General features: G+C 53.3%; 1 protein-coding gene across 3 annotated transcripts in view; it reads left to right on the forward strand.

Moving 5' to 3' along the window:
• Window positions 1-602: 602 nt before the first annotated feature.
• The window catches only part of GNB1 (G protein subunit beta 1), a 62,429-nt gene continuing 41,024 nt past the window's right edge, over window positions 603-22,007 (forward strand). For 2 of the 3 annotated variants that reach the window (XM_081086507.1, XM_081086508.1), the window contains exon 1: window positions 603-821. The gene's annotated coding sequence lies outside the window, so the exon portion shown is untranslated. The remainder of the gene's footprint in view (window positions 822-22,007) is intronic. The other variant, XM_081086509.1, reaches the window with a different exon arrangement.

Below are 22,007 nucleotides of genomic sequence, written 5' to 3' on the forward strand. Positions count from 1 at the left end.
GGGATGGGTGGGCGCAGAAGGGAAGGCCCAGTGGGGGGCCGTGACCTGGGGAGCAGCCCCCAATGGGTGGGGTGGTCCGGGCTGGATTGCAGGGCCACCCAGACACGCAGGCAAGAGCGGCGAGGGGACCGCTGGGGGCGAGGGCACCCCTGGGCGCTGGTGCGCTCTCAGTGCCTGAGCCCAGCGGGGGTGGGGTGGCGCCGGGGGGTCGGGCTGCAGGCCTCGCGGTGCAGAGGCAGGTGGGGGGCATCGCTGGAACCGGGAGCCAGACATCAGCCGGGAGGACGGGAGGCGGCGGGGACGCGGGGCCCTGGGGGCCGACCTCGGCCAGCTCGTGGGACCCCTGGGCTGAGGGCGGCCGGGCTGGGCGCGCGGGGCGAGGGCCGCGGGCGCCGGTGCGGAACTGGGGTTCGGGGTGCCGGGGCGGGGCGAGGCCTCCCTGCCTCGGAACCGCGGGGTCCGGGCGGGGCGCGGCCCCTTTAATTGCCTCGCGCGCGGGCCCGGCAGGAGGAAGCTCGCGTGCGTGCGCGCGCCAGGGGAGCGGCCGGGTCGTGCGTGCGCGCGGCGTGCGCGGTGACGCGGCCGTGGGGTTTCCCGAGGCTGCGGACAGGGGCCGCCGCGCCCATCGATGGCTGGAGGCGTCTGAGGGCGGACGGAGGCGGCGGCGGGCGCGGGCGCGGAGAGGAGCAGCCGCCGCGGGACCGGACCGAGCCTCGCCGCGCACCTGCAGCGCCCGCGGAGGCCGGAGCGCGACCCCCCCCGGAGCGGCGGCCGAGGCTGAGGCGCGGGGTGCGGGCGCGGCCGGCGGGACGAGCGCCGAGGTGAGCGCGGCGGCCCCCGCTCCGCCTAGCCCCGCGGCCCCGGCCTGGCTGCCCCTGCCGGGCGGCTGACCCCGGGCCCTCCCCGCGGCCCCCGGCCGCCGCCCGCAGGCCCCCCCACCCCCCGCCGCGGGCCGCGTCTTCCTGCCCCGCCCGGGTGCGGTCCGTGGGGCGGCGGCGGGGGACCCTGCGGGCGGCGGCCGCGGGCGGGGCGGAGGTCCGTGGTCCGGGGTCCCAGGTCCGGGGTTCGCCTCCGGGGCCGGGGTCAGGGGTCCGGGTCGGGGTTCTGGTCCGGGGACCTGGGTCCGAGTGCTGGGGTCCCGGGTCCTGGCTCCCAGGCCTGGGCCCGCAGTCAGGGTCCTGGGTGGGGTGCGGGGTCCCGTCGGGGTTCTGGGCGCGGTCTCGGGTCTGAGGCCCGGGCCGGGCCCCTCCCGCGCGGCCGGCGGCCGGGCCGCGAGAACAAAGGCGGCGCGGCGGGTCCGCGGTGGGTGTGGGCGCCGGGCCCTCGGGGTGCTGGGCACGGGGCCTCTTTCCGGGCTTCGGAGTTGGGGTTTGGTGACAGCGGGGGCCGGGGGGCGATGAAATGAGGAAGCGCGGCCGCCGGGCCTCGGGGGGACTGAGGCCGGGGCCGGAGGGCTGTGCTGGGAGCGCCCGCACCAGCGCGATTGCCGGTCGGCCCCGTTTGGACCGGAGGCGGGAGGCAGCCCCACGGCGAGCCCGTCCTCGCTGTTTGCTGCCGCGCGCGGTGCGGGGCCTGCGGGCGGGGCGGTGGACGCGGGGGCAGGGCCGGGCCGGGGTCCCCGCGGCCCCCGCGCCCTGATGAATGGCCGGGCGTCCGGGCCCCGCGACAAGATGGCGCGGCCGCCGCCGTCTTTGTCAGCGCCGCGCGCTCCCGGACCCTCCGCCCCGACGGCGTGGGGCCCGCGGTGCGGGGTCGGGGCGCCGGGGAGGGGAGCGGAGCGGAGCGGGGGAGCTCTCGGGGGCTGGTGCCCGCGGCGCCCGGCGGGCGTCCCGTTGGCCGCGGGTGGGGGAGGGGGTGCTAGCCGTCCCCCCCACGGAGGCCAAGCCCCGGCCCGGGACGCAGCCGCGGGGTTTCCTCGCGGGCCGGTGGCTGGTCCCACGGAGGAGCCTCCCACGCCCCTCGCGGCGCGGCGAGCGCACGGGAGCGGCGTCCTCGCCCCGGTTCCTCCCGGCAGCGCTGTCGTCGGGGTCGGGTCCCCCTCGGGAGGGCGGCGCCCGTGTGGGGAACGTGGGTTCCGTGCGTGCCCGGCGCTGACCGCCCGTCCGGGAGCCTCCCCCAGAGGCGACCCCTCGGGGCTCCTCCGAGCGGACGTGTCGGTTACTCACCCAGTAGGTGGGCCGCTGGCGGGGTCCCGGATCCTGGAGGCGGTCCGGAGCGGGACCCTCCTCCGATTCCGGCGGCCTCTCTGGTTCTCATTTGAGCTTCGCCTTTGGGGGGTGTGTGGGGTGCGGGGTGGAGGGTGCTTTATCCGGAAGGAAGGGTTGTCTGGATTCCAGGGGGATCGGCAGGGTCTGCCCGGGCCTCCCAGCAGTGCCTGTGCCCGGAGCGGCGGGCAGTTCCTTTTTTGCTCCCCCTGAGCCCGGGCTGGCGGCTGGGCCGCGGCGCCCGACGTGGCGGTCGGTGTGAGCCTCGCCCCGAGCTGGTGGCAGCTTCTGCCGATCTCCCGGCGGAGTCGGAGCTGCCGAGCCGGGCCGTCCTTCCGGGGCTGCACCTTCAGCGCCGCTGCTGTCCCGGGCCCTTGGCCGCCCGTTTCCTTCGAGGCTGTGCCCGGCGCCCGCAGCCCGCACCCCTGTTGTGGGTGCCCATCGCCCTGCTGCGGGCCCTGGTCTCGGGTTCGTTCCTGGGCTGGGGCCTGGGCCTGTCGTCCGCCTGTGGAGGCAGCCAGTCTATGTGCCTCTCACATGGAGCTCGCGCTCGCTCTCTCTCTCTCTCTCTCTCTCTCTCTCTCCTTTCCACTTTCTTTGAAAATCAGTGGAAAAAATGTCCTCGGGCTGTGGCTCAGGAGTTGAACGTTGACCTATGAACCAGAAGGTCACGGTTTGGTTCCAGGTCAGGCACATGGGGGCTCGGTCCCCAGTGGGGGGCGTGCAGGAGGCCGCGGGGCAGTGATTCTCTCTCATCATGGGTGTTTCTATCTCTCTCCCGCTCCTTTTCTCTCTGAAATCAGTAAAAAAATATTTAAAAAAAAATCTTTTTCATGCCTGGTCACTTTGATTGTCTTTTATTCACTGATTTGATTGGAAAAGTTATATTTCCTCAAATATCTTTGGGAAAGGTCTTCAGGATGTCTGTAGACTTGTCCACCGTCAGTTGGCTTCGCAGCTAATACTTCAGTGAATAACATTGATTTTACTTTAGTGTGCAGCCCTGGCATGTACTGTAGTTTATTAATTGGATTGTTTTTTTCTCTGGCCAAAGGATTTGGCTCATGTGGGTCTGTGAATTGGATTAAATTCTTGCTGTGTACACTCTGGCTTTTAGCATTAGTGGATTGGTAATAGACAGTCTCAGTTTTATTATCTGGTCTTGCCCATATGGCATGCCCGATTATTCTGAAACCCCTATTTAGTGTAAGTCTGGGAGGCATTGAGCACAAGGTTTTAGAATTTTTCAGCCGTGGTGTAAATTCCAAGTTCAGGTTTGCTTTCGAGATCAAAGTGGTTAGAGAAACTAAGAAGTAGACAGTTCAACTAAATGTTTGGTTTTGTGAACATAAAATGAGGGGATAAAAAACTTAAATTCAAACCGAGATCAGAGAAGTAATTTACAAAACTGAATGTGTAGCAGTATTGAAAGAAGGAAACTGTCCAAATCTTTGTGGAGAAGTGTATATATTGAGTACTGGGACATCTCATCGACTGTTCTGCAAAAGGAATGGAGTACCACTTTTTTTTCTTTTTTATTGGTTTTATTGGGGTGTCATTGGTTACTGCGTGTAGGGTTCAGGTGTACAGGTAATTCTGTAATGCAGCACCTGCATATTGTGTTCTGTGTTCACTGTCCCAGGTACCACTTCTTCTTAAAGCTGTGAGTTTGGTCCAGACGCTCATTTAAGAACCCGGCGGTTGTAGCCGTTTGAGTTGTCAGTGGATTAACGGGGTGCTGAGAGCTTTTTAGAACGTTTGGCCTGTTCTCTGGCAGAGCCTTCCGTCAGCATCATCTGAGCCAGTGGAAGCGACTGCTGCCTTCCAGAGGCTGCCCATCCTATAGAGCATGTTCCTCTGTGCGTCTTAAAGACTTAAGTGACTATGTGCTTATTTGACTTATTACATTACAGTTCTGGGGAAAAGCTGTTTCTAAAAACTTAATGGTTTAAAAGACCAAGTCAAGCCCTAACTGGTTTGGCTCAGTGGATAGAGCGTGGACCTGCGGACTGAAGGGTCCCAGGTTCGATTCTGGTCAAGGGCATGTACCTGGGCTGCGGGCACATCCCCAGTGGGGAGTGTGCAGGAGGCAGCTGATCGATGTTTCTCTTTCATCGATGTTTCTCTCTATCCCTCTCCCTTCCTCTCTGTAAAATATCAATAAAATATATAAAAGACCAAGTCAAGATTATCTAAAGTAATTCTTATTATTTAATTTATTTGAGAGAAAGAGAAACCTCGATTTGTTGTTCCGCCCATTTATGCATTCATTGGTTGATTCCTGAATGTGCCCTGACCTGGGCGTTGAAACGGAAAGTTTGGTGTATTGGGATGAATCTCCAAACAACTGAACTACCCAGCTAGGGCTAAGGTAATTCTCTTTTACTTTTTAGTATTTTTAAAAAATTTATTTCAGAGAGGAAGGGAGTGGGAGATAGAAACATCAATGATGAGAAAGACTCATTGATTGGTTGCCTCCTGCACGCCCCATACTGGGGGATTGAGCCCACAACCTAGGCCAGTGATGGCGAACCTATGACACTCTGACACGCAAACTCATTTTTTTGGTTGATTTTTCTTTGTTAAATGGCATTTAAATATATAAAATAAATATCAAAAATATAAATCTTTGTTTTACTATGGTTGTAAATATCAAAAAATTTCTACATGTGACACGGCGCCAGAGTGAAGTTAGGGTTTTTCAAAATGCTGACACGCCGAGCTCAAAAGGTTCACCATCACTGTCCTAGGCATGTGCCCTGCCCAGGAATCGAGCAGTGACCTCTGGTTCATAGGTTGACACTCAACCACTGAGATGCCGGCCGGGCTAATGTAATTCTTAAGATGTTATCCAGCCCTGGCTGGGTGGCTCAGTTGGTTGGAGCATTGTTCCTGTGCCATAAAGGTTGCGGGTTTGATTCCTAGTCAGGGGAGGCAACTGACCTATGTTTCTCTTACATCGATGTTTCTCTCCCTTCCTAGATCTCTAAAATCAATAAAAAAAATAAAGCCTATCCTCAGGTGAGGATTAACAAAAAGAGAGATGTTATCTAGTTAAACCTATATTGCCTTTGATAAAAGGTTATTATGGTTTCATAATTAGCTGCTCCAAGCCTCATGATGCCTTTATCAGGGGGGACTATACTATGTATATTTTCTTTAACCTGTCAGGACTGCAATACTAAGGGCACTGGTTGAGCATAGTCTTGTTTACTTCAGGTAATTGTGTGTTTATGTGTATCTGTGTGTCTCCTGTGTCAGTCCTGCGGCAATTATAACATGTATTCCCAGTGAGGGTTATAGGCACTGTAGTTAATAAACTACAGCTTGAAAATTCTGGACACTTTCTAATTAGACAAGAGAGTGTTAAAGCCTCTCCATTAGGTTTCTAAAACATTGTTGGAGGAACTTAAAAATAATTTCTGAATTCTAGGGCGGGAGAGATCCACTTATCTCTGCCAGGCCTGAGAGTGCCTGAGTTAGAACCCAGTTCTGTAACTCGCTGGTTTGGGTGTGTTTTATTTTTATTATTTTTTTAAATTAAATCTTTATTGTTCAGATTATTACAGTTGTTCCTCTTTTTTCTCCCCATAGCTCCCCTCCACCCGGTTCCCCCCCACCCCGTCCTCATCCATAGGTGCACGATTATTGTCCAGGTGTGTTTTAAAAGACATCTTTGTCTGTCTCCTCATCTGTACGTCAGGCAGACTAGCACCTCCTTCCTGGGTGGATGCCTGCGAGCACTCAGACCAGTGCCCGGTCCACGGTGCCCTGTGCAAGCGGTGGTCCTGCTTTCACTGTGATATGGTAGCTGGTGTCATGCGAAGGCAGCTTCCTGCAGACCTGTGTGTTCTTTCTTCCTGACGGTTCCAGGGGAGTGTCAGTTACTTCAGGGGGACCTCCCTTTCTCCCTGGTCTTTGCATCTATCTATCTATCTATCTATCTATCTATCTATCTCCCTCCCTCCCTCCCTCCCTCACTCTCTCTCCCTTTCTTTCTTTCTTTCTTTCTTTCTTTCTTTCTTTCTTTCTTTCTTTCTCTTTCTTTCTTCTTTTCTTTTTCTTTCTTGCACAGCCACATTGCATTTTGTGTGTGTTTTTTTTAACATATTTTTATTGATTTCAGAGAGGAAGGGAGAGGGAGAGAGATAGAAACATCAGTGGTGAGAGAGAATCATGGATTGGCTGCCTCCTGCACGCCCCCCACTGGGGATCGAGCTCACAACCCAGGCATGTGCCCTGACAGGAAATTGAACCAGGGACCCTTAAGTCCGCAGACCGATGCTCTATCCACTGAGCCAAACCAACTAGGGCTCGAAAGGCTTTCTTTATCTTCTTATGAAAATTTTGATCCTCTAATTCATTTTGAAAATTAGTAAAATTATTTATTTTTTAGTGATTTCACCTCCCCCTGTATTATGCTGAATGTTTTTGATTTCACAAAACTTTCTTATGCATCTTTCTTTTTACTGCCCTAAGTCAAGTCTTCTTCCATCACCGTTTATTCCCCCTTGCCCCTCTTCCTCCTCTCCCGCTTTTCCTCTGGTCATTGCTGTACTGATGTTTGTCTTTGGGAGCTGTTTTTTGCTTAATCCCTTCACCTTTGTTACCAGCCCCCAAACCTCCCCTGACAGCTGTCAGTCTGTTCTGTCTCTAGGAGTCTGCTTCTGTTTTGTTTGTTAGTTTCTTTTGTTCATTAGATTCCACATATACATGAAATCAGATGGTGCTTGTCTCTCTGTCTGGCTTGCTTAGCACGATACTCCCAGGTCCATCCACGCTGTCGCAAAGGGTAAGATTTCCTTCTTTTTATGGCCGAGTAGTATTCCACTGTGTCAATGTACCATAGCTTTTTACCCACTCAGCTAATGCACTTGGGCTGCTTCCAAATCTTGGCTATTGTAATTTTCTTGGCATTTCTTCATTTGACAACTAGTGACAAGATAACGAAATATTGTTCATGTATCCTCAAATGCTGTGACTGGAAGTTTGTTTAAGAAGTGCTTGTTCAGCGGGGTGGGCCGGAAGGGGTAAAAGAGGGGAAAAAGGGGACATATGCAAAACTTCCAACAGTAAAGCTTTAAAAAATAGGCTTATTCAGCACTTTCCCTGCTCGGTGCTGAGGCTGTAAATGGTCATAGAAGGGGCGCCGCCCAGGGCCTCACTGCGTTTGTTTAATGGGAAGCCTGACAAGCAGGAAGAAGGGCAAGGCCAGGGGGTCACAGGGCAGCTCACCTGGTCAGGCTGAGCGCCGACTTCCTCGAAGAGCAGAGGCCTGATGGAGGCTCAGCTGGAGCCTGGCTGGCAGGAGGTGGAGCTGGCGGGGAGGAAGGAGTGCGTCAGGCCGAGGGGACGTCTGAGTGTTTTCATGCAGCAGCCAGTTGGTTCCCGTCACCCCTGCTCCCCAGCACCCAAGCAGCGTGGAGTGGGTGAGAGGCCCTCAGCACTGTCCGTCGCGTGGAGGCGCCTCCAGGGGCGGGCTCTGCAGGGTGGAGCGTGAGTGGCGCGGACAGGTCAGAGCCTTGGGCAGACTTGGCACTTGTTCCTGCGGGCTCGCTCTGTGAGGCCTGACGAGGGTTTGAAGGAGGAGATTGACCTGATCAGAACCATCACGTGGAGCTTGAGCTTGGCCCATGCCCATGCTGGTGCAGAGGAAGGGGTCTGGGCAGGGTGGTACAGCCGGTGGCTGAACGGAAGGTGAGGAAGGAGCAGTGACCCCAGGTTTCTGTCCTGGGCATCTGGGTGGCTGTTTTGCATTTGGTGGGAGATGAAAATTTATGCATATTGCGTGTGAGGATTTGAGGAGGCGGTCCCACCCCATGCATCCAGGGTGCATCAGTCCTTGCACTGCCCCCCCCCCCCCCCAGGGGCCTTCAGACAGCCCTCCCCAGGGCGTTCTCACTCATTAACCTCTGCCATCTACCTTGCTGTCTTCCCGTCCTTAGTTTGACCTCCCTGCTCCTTCTGAGCTCCGTGGGACAGGCATGGCTTCACTGCAGGGGTACCAGCCCCGAGGCAGGATGCACAGCAAATAGTCGTGGAATCACTGACTGTGTAGGCGGGAGAGTGGTGCTCTGCAGGAGCCACTTGGTGGAGGCGGGCCCTTCCGAGCTGTCTGTTCAGGTGGTGATTAGAGCAAGAAGTCAATCAAAACGTGAGCAGTGCCCTCCTGGGGGCGCAGGGGTTCAGTAGGTCCCAGCGCCTTTCAGAGTCACGTGAAGATGGTGTTTGCTTCAATGGGAGGAACCCAGCGGTGGGTGAAAGGGCTGTGGTCTGACCAGGCACAGCAGTTACCTTCGTCGTAGTCTTCTTCACCACCAGAACTCGTGGTAAAAGAACCCAGTTTAGGTCAATGTCCTGATGAAGTAATCAGAATTCTTGGAATCAACGGCAGCGAGTCCCGTCCTCCTGCTTGTCTGGGAGACGGAATGGGAAGTGGGCCCAAAGCACTGATGCAACTGAGTCTCAGGGCCACGTATGCCCTGGGTTCAGAGTTGAGGAGACAGGGAACAAAATGATGGCTGTTTACACGGGGTATTGGCAGGTATTTTCTTGAAAAAGAACAAAGCCAACCAGCTCCTTCAAGGAGAATGACTAGCAGTGTTGTGAGCAGTGCTGAAATTGGAGCTTTCAAATGGAAAATCGAATTTTGGAAAGCATGATTCTGCTGTGAGCTTAAGAGCTTTCTTATGCGATAGGTGGGAAGGCTACCGAAAGGCTTCTTGTTCACATTCCATAATGAAATGTGTCTACATTTGGAAGATCTGGTTAACCAAGTGAACTGATATTTTCCAGGTTGCCTGTGTGTGATGCTACTCACTCACAAGTAGGTAAAAGATCGTTCAGAGCACAAGAATGGGGTGAATTCTAGAGGGCCATGTAGCCGAACGAAGAAGTGACATAGTTCAGGTTCCCGGGCAGGACTGCCTTTAGGAAACTCTCCACTCTTCTTGGAAAGGCTGATGAAATCGCCTGCCTTTTCTGACTCCCTGTCTGTACACGAGGCTGCATTTTCCTTGTGTACTTCAACCAAAACACGAGTGACAGGTCACGCAGAAGCAGAAGTGAGGTCCTGCGCTCCTCCGGAGGCCGGCAGAGCGTGCTAACGTAGTATCGCCGCTCTTCCCACCCAGTTCTTTTCCTCGTTATTTTGTAAAAATGTTCTGTATGGTAACATGTAACGGGCTTATTAGACAATTTTAGAATGCCTCTTTCCATTTCTGATGGAGTGGATATCCACAGATAAAAGCCTATAAACCAGTGTTCTCAACTTGCTGGCCCTTTAAATACAGTTCCTCATGTTGTAACCCAACCATAAAATTATTTTCGTTGCTACTTCATAACTGTCATGTTGCTAGTGTGATGAATCATAATGTAAATATCTGATATGCAGGATGGTCTTAGGCGACTCCTGTGAAAGGGTCGTTAGACCGCCAAAGGGGTCGCGACCCACAGGTTGAGAACCACTGCACAAACGCCCAGGATCCTCAGTAGTTCAGGTAAAGGCCCGAGACCAAGCCATCTGAGCGGCACTGATTGGAGAACATGGGGTGGGTGACCCGGGCAGGGCACATCAGGGCCTTGGCACAGGGTGCCTGCAGGGACTGCGGGTCCCGCAGCTGGAGGCTGCGCCCTGCGCGTCTGGTTCCCCCCTCCCCCTGTGCAGCTGTAGCGTTGTAGGACTGTCCCTTTCCTGGGAGAGGAGCCCGAGAGTCTCTAAACATTGGAGACCTATTGGTGTAGCTTGACAAGAGGCCTTGCCACAGCCCGCGGGACGGCAGCAGAGGAAGAGAAGCTCATGAAGACGGGATCCGAGGGTGGACGGACACCAGAGCGCGGGCCAGAGCCTACAGGCAGAGAGGCTTCTGGGGTGTCGGGGAGAGAATGGTCAGGGTAGCAAGTGTGCCTGAGAGTCCGAGGTAGATTGAGGAGCGCGGTGGTCAAGGTTCCCCGAGGCCGCCGATCCACAGTGGGGTGCAGGGAAGCTGGGAAGGAAAGGGGTGCAGGGCAGGGCATGTGCCTTCGCAAGAGGCTCTGTTCCATCTGCTCTCACAGGGACAGCTTGAGCTTTGTCAGCTGCTCAGAGAAAGGATCCTATGAAGGGGCAGGACACCTTCAATGCAATGCTTCTTCTAGGCCCGGCTGTGCCAGGGTGCAGCTGGTGACGGCCACGAGACCCCGCTGCCCTGGGGGAGGAGTGTCAGCTCAGGTGGGGGGACGGGCGGTGCTCAGAAGGAAGGCCCAGTGGGCCGTGGAGATGGCTGGGGCTTCATTTAAAAGGGGGGGTGGGCGCATTTGAGCAGAAGGCAGGAGGAGGGAAGAGGGTGATCCAGGTAGTCGTTCTCTGGGCAGAGAGAGGCCGCAGGCAGGGCTGTGCTGGGAGTTGATGCTGCTCCCCTTGGCATAAGCTTTCGATGTCCACAGTTGTTGGGAGAGCAGTTCAAGGTTTGCCGGTTGGAATTAGTTCGTTCAGACTGGGCCCTCTAGCTGGCATTCCCGTGGCGTTAGATGAACGTGCACTTGGGCCTGTTGATCCCAGTGCTGTTAAGCTCGTGTTTGTGAGGTGCTTGCTCTGCCAGCACCATGGTGAGGGTGTTGTGTGCTTCCTGTGTGGTCCACACTCAACTCGGAGGCAGGTGCCACGCTGGCCCATTTCACAGAGCCCACCTGGCAGGAAGATTAGGTAATTAGCAAGGTCCCAGTCAGGAATCCGTGGAACCCATGTTTGAACTTGAGTTGTTTTCCTCCAGGGCCTGTGCGCTTATTATCACACAGTGGGCCTTTCAGCACCAGCTCGCCTCCCCTCCTTCCATCTAGCCTCTGTCTGCACCTGCCTCCTTCCTCTCGTTAAAGGAGTCGTCGTCTCCAGGTGAGAACATACGTAGTACTTACCAACCTTCCACCTGCAGTTCTTCCTTGGGGCGCCTCTTCTGCCTGCGCCCAGGCCCCAGGCTTATTAACTTCCTCCCCGCCCCCCAAAATTGAACTCCCTGGACAGGTATCTGCTTCCATTGCCTCAGTCCCTCCACCTGTCTTGTTCTCACTTTGAGGCCCTTGTTCCTGTTCCCCCTGAGCCACACTGTGGTCCTAGAAAGATGTCCTCTTCAATGAAACTGCTATATTGTCTCTGTTTTTATCTTCAACTTTTGCATTTTAATAATAAAAATGTTTTAGAAAATTAGGAATATAAGAGTAAGGGGAAAATGTATAATTTCCTTTTCAGGAAGTAACCACGTAGGATCCTGTGTTTTCCTTTTGTCCTTTGTAGCGTTTGAGTACGTATGTGCAGAAAGCATCCCCCACGTTGGGGATCATACTGTACCCACAGGGTTTCCAGGTCTCATTTCCTGCTTTGCTCCGTGCTGTGTCTGTTTCTGGATGTCAGCCATCATCAGTGGCTGCTGTGCATGCGCGTGCTGCCTTTTGCCTGTCGTCGGCCATGCCCACATGCTGGACTTCCTGTTCTGCCAGCGCTCGGCTTTGAGGCCTTGAGCACGTGATTTAATGCCTCTAGCCCAGTTTTCTCATCTCGGGGTGGTGGTGAGGGTTACAAGAGAGGGTGCCCATAAAATGCTTAGCCTCAGGCTTGGCGTGCGCAAGAGCTGAGAGGTTAGCTCTGGTACCGCTGTGCGTCCCCTACAGCCCTGCTCCCTCCTCCCCTCGCGCTTCCCAGCCGTCCAGGCCTGCGGTCCGGTCTTTGTGGTCGCTGTGTTAGGTTCGCAGGGCTGCTTCTGCTGGTCTCTGAAGTGTTACCCTGTTGTTTCCTGTGGCTGCTGTCACAAATGACCAGACACGGAGCGGCTAAGACAGCAGGACCTCGTCCTCCGTCCCGGAGGCTGGACCTCGAGGTCAAGGTGCTGGCGGGCGCTCCCTCTGATGCCTCTCAGCACGTGGCCTTCCCCTCTCCGTTCTGTAGGGACACCCGTCACTGGATCGGGACCCACCTGACCCCAGCATGACCTCCTTCTCAGTTAACTAATTATACCTGCAAAGACCCTTTTTCCAAAGGAAGTCACATGTACATGTTCCAGGTGGATAGGATTTTCAGGGGACACTGTTCAACCCACTGCAGTGCCCAGAGCTTCATTTATCCTTGGCCCTGTTCTTGTGACCCTAACTGTCTCCCATGCTCCCCCCTTCACCCCTAGCTTGTGAAAAGGAGGTCTCAGTCGCAGGTTGAAGGAGCCACTGCGTAAACTTAGAACAGGGAGTTGCCTCGTGAGGATCCAGTGTCTCAGCACCAATGTAGGCGCTGGGCTGGGCTCTCCGGGTCATTGTGGGGTCGGAAAGCCCATCTCCTCTCCTCCTCGGCTGGAAGGGCCTCGGCTTCGGATTTCCAGGGAAGAGAGCTCTCGGAGGTGTTTTCTCTTTTCTTTCTGTTTTCAGCACAGTCTGCCCATTGGCATTGGACTCAACTGATGACCATCCACCTCCCTGAAGCACGCTTCCCTTCGTTCCTAGTCCTCCTGCTGCGGTTGCTTGTCCTTGGTGTCCCTGCAGGGGTCGTCTGTGCCTCTGCCCGGCAGCTCGGCGTGAGCCTTGGGCTCTCCTTAGGTGATCCTGTCTGTCGCCGTCAGTTCTTGTCTGTGTGAATGCTCTTTACAGGTAGTTTTGGTGACTTTACGTTTATGTCTCCACCCCAGCCTTTCTGCCTCCAGACTCCTGTCTGTCCATCTGACCATCTGTCCACCTGCTGCTGTTTACACCATTGAGTCCTCAGTCCTTTAGGCCTCAGCTTGAATGTCACCTCCTCCAAGAGGCTTTATCTGGTCACCCCTCTGCTCTTGACCGTGTTGCTTGGCCACGGTTACTGACTTGATGGAATTCACCTCAAGCTGTAGTTGCCCAGTTGTGAGGCCTCGTCTCTGGTTCTCCCTGACCAGCCCAGGTGGGAAGCAGAGGGCACACCAGGTGGGCTGCTCATGTGGGCAGGGTTGGCTCTCCGACCTGAGTCAGACCTGAGGGTGTCCATCAGGAAGCTCAGGACAGGTGGGGAGGGGGTTGGAGAAGTCCACAGGATGAGGAACCGAATGAGCTTCTGGGCAGTTCTCCCGAGAATGGACAGGAGGACGATTGGTTGAGCGGCTCACTCCACTGATGGCTTGTGGGCGTGGCTGCTCTAGACCCAGAGATGAGAAGGGAGAGGGGGGACGTTTTCTGGGAATCCTTGGGATCGTGGTGTCTAACACTGAATGGCAGGCATTTAAAATGTGCTTGTCAATCAGTAAGTGCCCATCATGCCTGCTTTACATGTTCTTAAAAGACAGGAAGTGACCACACAGGTCTGCCATCATGTACCACCTGACACTCAGGGTGGGCGCTGAGCTGCCCGGTAGCTGCCCTTAGTCCTCACCCTTCAGCTCTGAGGGGCTGGGTCCATGGCCTCGGACAGAGCTGCCTCTCCCCAAACAGGGTGGCGGCTTGGAGGCTCACGTCAGCGGGTGAACAGTTCTTTGTAACAGCAGAGCACCCTTTTAGGGACGCATCTTCTGTTGTTTGTATAGTGACTAAAAACTTAACAGCGTGCAATTATATAACAAATACACCTTTTCACTCTATATTCATATCTTTTTTTTCTATGTTAATTTCTTTTTTTTAATTAAATATATTTTATTGATTTTTTACAGAGAAGAAGGGAGAGGGATAAAGAGTTAGAAACATCGATGAGAGAGAAACATCCATCAGCTGCCTCCTGCACACCCCCTACTGGGGATTGAGCCTGCAACCAAGGTACATGCCCTTGACCGGAATCGAACCTGGGACCTTTCAGTCCGCAGGCCGACGCTCTGTCCACTGAGCCAAACCGGTTTGGCTCTATGTTAATTTCTTAAATGATGTGGTATGCATTGGAGTGCAGAAGAGCGAAAAATCCACTCTTGGAGATGGCAAATTCCCCTATTCCAATTAAAAAGCTTTTTTCTTTTTCTTCCTCTTTATTTTTAAAATTGATTTTAGAGAGGGAGGGAGGAACGGGGAGAGAGAAATGTGTGTGAGAGATACATCCATTGGCTCTCTCCCATACACACCCCAACTGGGGATTGAACACGAAACCTAGGTACATGCTCTGACCAGGAATTGAACCCATGACCCCCCAGTGCACGGGCGCCACTCCAGTCAGCAGCCACACCAGCCAGAGCTGTCATCCCTTCATTTTAGATCAGCCTGTGTAGTGGACTTTTTCAGTGATAGGAATGATCTACCATCTGCATTGTTCCATAAGGCGGCCACTAGCTTCATGTGCTGTTTGAGCACTTGAAATGGGGCTCCTGTGACTAAGCACTGACTTTTTAGTTTTATTAAGTTTTAATACAATTAGTTGTTTTTTTAAATTCTTTATTAGTTAAGGTATTACAGATGTGTCCTTATCCCCCCCCCCCAAAACCCTCACCCCCCTACAATTAGTTTTTTAAGAACACATGTGGCTAATAACTATTATACTGGGTAGCACAGTTCTAGCCTGAGTATCTGGGTTGTCATCAGAAGAGATTTGGGAGGTCTGAGGGGAAGTCTCCATACAAGAGGGATGAGAATTTAGGAAATTAAAATCTACTCAGAACTTCTACTTAGCAGCTGCTGCATAACCGAGGTTAGGAACCGCTACTGTATTGTGTAAATCTTGGGTGTTTATCAAACATGATACATGTATACTCTAAAAGAAAGGGCCCTGGCCGGGTGGCTCAGTTGGTTGGAGTGTCATCTGGTAGGTACACCAAAAGGTTGGGGTTCAATGCCTGGTCAGGCAGGATCCCCAGTCACCCCAGTTGGGGCACATGCAGGAGGTGACTGATCGATGTTTTTCCCCTCTCTCTTCTCCTCCTTCTCTTTCTAAAATGAATAAATACATGTCCTTGGATGAAGATTAAAAAAAAGAAGGGAGCCTGGCCAGTGTGGCTCAGTGATTGAGAGTTGACCCATGAACCAAGAGGTCACTGGTTCGCTTCTGGTCTGGGGCACATGCCTGGGTTGCGGACTTGGTTCTTAGTAGGGAAAAGCAATATTTAAAAAAAAAAAAAAAATATATATATATATATATATATTTTTTTTTTTTTCTATTGATTTCAGAGAGGAAGGTGGGGGGGAGAGAGAGAAACATCAATGATGAGAGAGATTCATTGATTGGCTGCCTCCTGCACACCCACACTGGGGATCGAGCCTGCAACCTGGGCATGTGCCCTTGACCGGAATTGAACCTGCGACCCTTCAGTCCACAGGCCGATGCTCTATCCACTGAGCAAACCGGCCAGGGCTGCACTTTCTTCTTTTTTAACGAGCATGGTTTCTAAACTTGCTGGACTTAAGCATCTTGGTTTGGCCAGTTCTGCTCCGTCTTGCTGTGGTCTGGAGCCCACTCAGTGGCCAGGGTTTGAGTGTCTGGGAGGCGGGCAGGCACTTTCTGGTCTTTCCAGCCGTCTGATTGCATTTGTGGGGGGAGAGGAGTGCTGTCCTTGTGGGTAGTTTTCGCAGGACCAGGTGCAGGCTGTGCCAGTGCCCGCTCCGCTGCCTGTCCTCTGGGGACCAGCGCGGAGGAAAAGGACATGCAGACCCCGAGGTCAGCAGTGACTGGGAGGAGCGGCTCCTTCCTCCCTGGGGAAGCGCCCGCGCCCGGAGGCGCACAGCGTCTGCTCGTGCATCTGGCCCCCAGGCTGCCGGTCTGGGGGCATTTGTAGTTGTCACAACTCGGGGTGTGCTCCAGGGACGCGGTCAGATGACAGCTTGGCCAGCCCAAGGTGTGAGCCTGGCAGTGCCAAGGTGGGGAACTCTGAAACTAACACGTTCTGCAGTTTAAAAACTGCCGCCCAGGCCTGTGTCAGTTACCTATTGCTGCGTAACAAACCCCAAGCTGAGTGACTGAAAACGGTAACCACGCGTTCACTGTGGCCACTGGGCAGGCTCGGCCTGGGGGACCTCTCTGGTCTGTGTGGTGTTGGCTGCCTTCCTGGAGGGCCCCCCCTGCACGGCCTTTAGCCGGGGGGGGGGGGGGGGGGGGGGGACACGACTCTGTTCCCCTCAGGGAGCCTCCCGCAGGCCTCCTGGGCTGAGTTTGAGGGCGGAGCCAAAGTTGCCAGGCTTCCTGACCCCGTGCTTCGGCTTCGGACTGACACAACCTCCTTGCTGAGTCTGTGGGGCAAAGCCAGTTACAGGGCCCAGCCTGGGCGGACGTGTGAGGAAGTGCAGACTGTGGCTCCTGATGGAGGAGGTGCAAAGATCCGCCCCTCCCTGCACTGCAGACCGGCCTGCAGCGCGCCATGCAGCAGCGTCTGCCTGAGGAGGCCTAGTTCGTACCCGGTTGCTGTGGAGCCGGTTCCAGAAACCAGCTCCTTCGAGGCATCCATTTATTTCACAAGTGCCTGCCAGCGCTGTCCTCTGAGCACGCCCTGTGCTTGATGGAGTGAGTGCTGGGAACTGGCTCCTGATCTCCCCTGTCCTGGGGGCAGCGGCTAGTGAGGAAGCAGATTCAGACATGCGGTGAGCGCCGTGACGCTGGGGGAGGCCTTTCTCTGCAGGTGGCACCCGAAGGACGAGAAGGACAAGGCAGGTGAGGAGCCTGGCACTTCAGGTGGAGAACAGCGGTCACAAAGGCCCCGCCTGGAGAGGGTGTGGCTGCTCTTCGTGCCAGGAGAAGGCCTTGGTCACCTGCCGCTTGCCCGGGACAGTGTCGTTCGAGCAGGGTTCTGTCTGGTCAGTGCCTTCTTTGACTTCAGACCTGCCCTGGTGTGGACAGTGCATTTTATAGTTACCACACTATACAAAACACTGTGGGTTTCTTCCTTCTGAAGCCATGGAGTGATGTTAAGCAGGAAGTGACAAAATGTGAGTTTTCAAAGATGGTTTAGATTGCCGAATCTAGAGAATGGATTGTTGGGGAGGAAATTGAGACAAGATTTAGAGAAGACTGAAGAGAAATGGGGTGACCTGGCTAAGGGTGGGCCTGAGGGAATAGACAGAGACAGACATTTCCATCCGGGCTCTGGAGATGGACCCCCCATCCCCCTCCCCGCCCCCCAGGTGCTGACGGACAGGACTTAGGGGATGTGGGACAGGAAGGGACTGGGGAGGCCATGTCGGCACTACAATGAGGTCAGGTGGGTGGGCAGATTTGTGGGCTATCCAGTGGGAATCGAGAGCTGTGCTTGGAACACTGGAAGGTCAAAATGGACACCAGCCAGGCAGGTGCCCAAACTCTGGTCCTGAGTGTATTGGCCTAGAGTCCACCCTGGAAGCCACAGGCAGCACTGAAGGCCTTGTGATGGGTGCTGTGAGCTGCGCATGGTGGAGGCAACACCCAGCCAGTGAAGGTAAGGGTGGGGGTAGGGTGTCAGCCGCCCAGAGTGTCGTGGATGCTTAGGGGAAGGGATGCAAGGCTCCTGTCAGAGCGAAGGCTACAGGGCCAGTGGCCTGGTGCGTGTGAGGCCAGGTCGGAGCTGAAACCTGGGAGTCGGGGAAAAGGCCAGCTGTGTAGATGTGGCTTCCAGAAGCTGTACTCGGGAGGGAGGGGCTGGGAGTTGGAGGGTGGGTGGGAACAGCGCGGTGACTTGGGTGGTCTCAGAACTTGACTCGATTGAGCCCCGGGTCTTGTTAGGTGCCGTCCCGGTTCAGCTTTCCTAAGGAGCCCCAGGTGTCCCTGCTGTTGCTGGTCCCGGGACCACACACTGAGACACGGGTAACGGGAGGCGGAGCCTTAGAGCTGGGCCTCGTCTGCCGCTTACCCGCAGGCCTGCTCATCACTGCCCTGCTGTGCAGCCAGGCCTTGCCCTTAGTTCCCTGGCCTCGCGGCCCACGTGGACCCTCTGCAGCATCCGCTCTCTGCCGCGGAGCCAGAGCTGTGACGGGGACACAGGACAGACCCCTCCTCATGCACTGTTTGTATCTGGGAAATGGTTGAACCAGGTAGTTTTCAGCAAACAGTCCCTTCTTGTAATTTCAGCAGCTGTCCTGTGCGTGACAGCGTCCATTAAGCGCCCGCTAAGCGCAGACATTTAAGGGTTGGAAGGTGAGGTTAGAAAGAGGCTTTGATTGGGAGGGGCGGGGTTTGATTTCAAACATAAAAGACGGTCTTTGTTTTTGAATCTTAAGACTTACAACCGAGTAACATTGTAAGTAGGTGCCAGTTAGCACAGATAACCCTGGTAAGTTAAACACGCGCAGCGGAAGTTTTATACCTGTGGACCTATTCTGAGGTTGGGACGTTCTTGGGGAGAGCGTTGGAGGGAAATGGGGTCATCTGTAGGCAAAGGTGGAGAGGAGGAGCTGGCCACATGAGGAATCCCTGTGATTAGGCAAACAGGTTCCTCTCACTGCTTATGTTCCTGGTGCAGATGGCGGAGGAGGGAGGGCAACAGGAAGGCTCCCGCTGCCCCTGTGCTGCTCCGTCCACGACCCCCATGACCCTACCTAAGAGACACCAGGAAGAGAAAGACCTGGTGGTGGTGGGGGGGGGGGTGCTGTCCTGGTCTGTAATGAAGCTCTTGTCCTGAGGGCTGCTTTATGGTGACGACCTGTTTTGTGTCCTTACGGAGTCATGGGTGTGAGTCATGTGTCTTGGTGACACGTGGTCAGAGCAGACAAGGGAGCAGAGGTTCCTGGCGAGAGCCACGTTCTTTAGAAGTTTGCTTTTTTGTAAATAACTCACTCCTTTATAGCAGCGGTTTTCCACAGTGTGCCACGAGGATTTTTATCTTTTTTTAAGCTTTTTTTTTTTTTTTGAGAGAAGGGAGAGGGGCAGAGAGAGACAGAAAAACAACAACACATCAGTGTGAGAGAGGACACCAATTATCTGCCTCCTGCATGCCCCTACCAGGGATCAAGCCCCTAACCCCCAACCGGCCTGTACTCTGACTGGGAGTCCACCGGCAACCTTTCGCGGCACAGGATGATACCCAGTCACTTGAACCACACTGACAGGGCCCGCAAGGATTTTTAAAACATGTAATGCCTGACTGTTTATATTCAGCAAGGGGCGCTGACATCTTTTCCCTTAGATTGTCAAATAAAAAGGGGACAACAGCCAATACAATAGCCATCTGAAATGAATGAATCAAAATTATCTCTATTTTGCCTGGCCAGTGTGGCTCTGTGGTTTAGCATCGACTCATGAACCAAGAGGTCACTGGTTCAATTCCTGGTCAGGGCACATGCCTGGATTTCGAGCTCCATCCTTAGTGGGGGGCGTGCAGGGTGCAGCCGATCTATGATGTTTCTCTCTCATCACCGTTTCTATCACTCTATCCCTCTCCCTTCCTCTCTCTCTCAAAAAAAAAATCAATAAAAACACATTTTAAAAAATTATAGCTATTTTTTGTCATATCAGCAAAAATGTATATATTTTTCAGTGTGCCGCAGAATTTTAGTAACTAGTTTATGTGGCATGAGATGAAAAATGTTGAAAATCGCTGCTCTATATAGACATGAACTTTAGAACAGCGGTCGCCAACGGTGGTCCATGGACCACTGGTGGTCTGTGAGGTCCGAAAGGTTGGCGACCGCTGCTTTAGAAATTATATATATATATATATATATATATATATATATATATATATATACACATACACACACACACACACACACATATATACACACACACACACATATTTAGTTCTTAGGCAAATAGACCAATGTCACTCTGTTAGGAAGGAGGACATGAGTGGCCTGAGCAGAGCTTGAAGGCAGTTTCTCTGCCGCAGATGCTGGGATAGTTTAAAGACTTCACTGAATTTGGAGGAATTGACGTTTGAGAGGAGTCAGTTCTGTACAGGAAAGCTGTGAGGGGAATGTTCTATTGGATGTGAAGATGGTTGGGTGGGACAGAGTGCTAGGTAATGATACGTTTGTGGGGTGTCAATTCGCGGTTAGCATTTTAGATCAGTTGGGAATGGATGGTGTGTAATGGAAAAGATGTTGGATCAACTGGTAGTCTGCTGGAGAAAAATACAGGTGAAAACTGAATTCCACAGCACATACAGGCTCTGGGTGGACTAAAGATTTAAATGGAGAAATTAGGACATGGACGTATTAGCGAAATATTGGGGGAAATCCTATAAAATAAAAGCCTAATATGCTAAGTGTCCAGTCAGCCAGTCAGCCGTTCAACCAATCAAAGTGTAATATGCTAATGATATGCTAAGGCGCTCAACTGCTTGCTATGATGTGCACTGACCACCAGGGGGCAGACGCTCCAACCTGTAGGTTAGCTTGCTGCTGGGGTCTGGCCAATCGGAACTGAGCAAGATGGGCTGGACATGCCCTGGGGCCCTCCTGCAGTCCCTCCCCAGCCCTGATCCTGCACCGGTGGGGTTCCTCGGCCTGGCCTGCGCCCTCTCGCAATCTGGGCTGAGGGGCCCCTCCCCCGCGCCCCCCCCCCCTCCAGTGCACAATTTTTGTACACTCGGCCTCTAGTGTTATATAACCTTTGAGGAAGGTGTGTGTGTGGGAAATAGTTTATAACCTTTGAAGGGGGGGTGGAGTTACTGAGCATGACACTGAAGTTTCAGGCCATAAAGATTATCTGTTTTAGATTCAGAGCAGATCTATAGCCAAGTCACCTGGTAGAGGACCTTTGAACTAAAGTCAAAGGCAAGCAGTTTGGAGGAAATATTAGAATTATATAGCATGCGATCAAGGGCTAATGTCCTTAGCATAAAAGCATTTCTAAAATGAATTGTTTCAGCAACTTTATTTTTAAGAATTTATCCAAAGGGGGAAAAAAAGAATACTTAACTATAAAATTAGTCATAAAAACAAAGTATCAAAAACAGTCTTCATTAGAAATTTTGTTATAAAAGCAAAAACTTGTCAGTAGTCACTAGAATTTAAGCTCCGTGAGGCACAGACCTTGGTCTTTCTTATGTTCTCTGAACAGTGCCTGGAACGTAGTGCGTCTCAGTAAACGTGGGATGACTGAACGGCCATCCAGCTCGTCACCAGTGGGTTTGGCTCAATGAAGGTGCTCCTGGGATATGTGCAGCTGGTACCGTTTTAAGGGGCTCTTTGTTGTCTTGGGATGACCACAGTGCAGTAATGGGGGGTGGAAAATTATGCATCTCTGTATCAAAGAAAGTCTAGAAGAAATATATACCCTGCTCACTGTGACACGGATATCCTCCTGGGGATGGGTCGGGGAAGGAACATGTCGTAAGATATAATTTTCTCCATACTTTTTGGTGGGAAATTGGCCAAGATCATGATAATTAGGAAAAACATGTTCATTTTGTAAGAAATATAAAAACAAATTATATTTAAAAGTATGACGCTCTCTCAAAGTTAGCATGACTGAGATGAGCATGTTCTAGAAATTTCATAGTTTTAGTTCATTTGCCTTTATTTTTTTTATTGAGGTATAATTGACTAAATTTGCCTTTGAGGTAAAAGATTTCTGTTGATGGTGTTTCATAGCATCTTATATCCATCTTTTTTTCACTTGCGCCATTTCACTGGTTTTTTGTATAAGAATGGATGCCAAGAAAAAAGATGAAAAAAAATGGATGCCACGGAGGCTATTATTGTGGACATAACAACTACAACGTGGCTTTTTAAACGACAGGACTTTTCAGTAACATAACACGGTAACACTCTTGACAACCTGGCAGAACTGCAGACGAGAGGGTTTGAGCTGGTGGTGAAGACCTAGGTCGCGTGCAGGAGATGCTCCAACCCCCACTCCAGCCCCCACACACAGGCCCTGTGGATGCAGAGAGCAGACAGGAAACTGGCGCTGAGATGTGTCCTCTTGGTGAGCACAGGTTGTAAGGGTGGGATTGTACCTCAAGTCTAAATGGATGGGGAAACCTTGTAGAATGGAGTCTTCAG

Source organism: Myotis nattereri, assembly GCF_964212035.1.
Source record: "Myotis nattereri genome assembly, chromosome: 3".
NCBI classification, from domain to species: domain Eukaryota; kingdom Metazoa; phylum Chordata; class Mammalia; order Chiroptera; family Vespertilionidae; genus Myotis; species Myotis nattereri.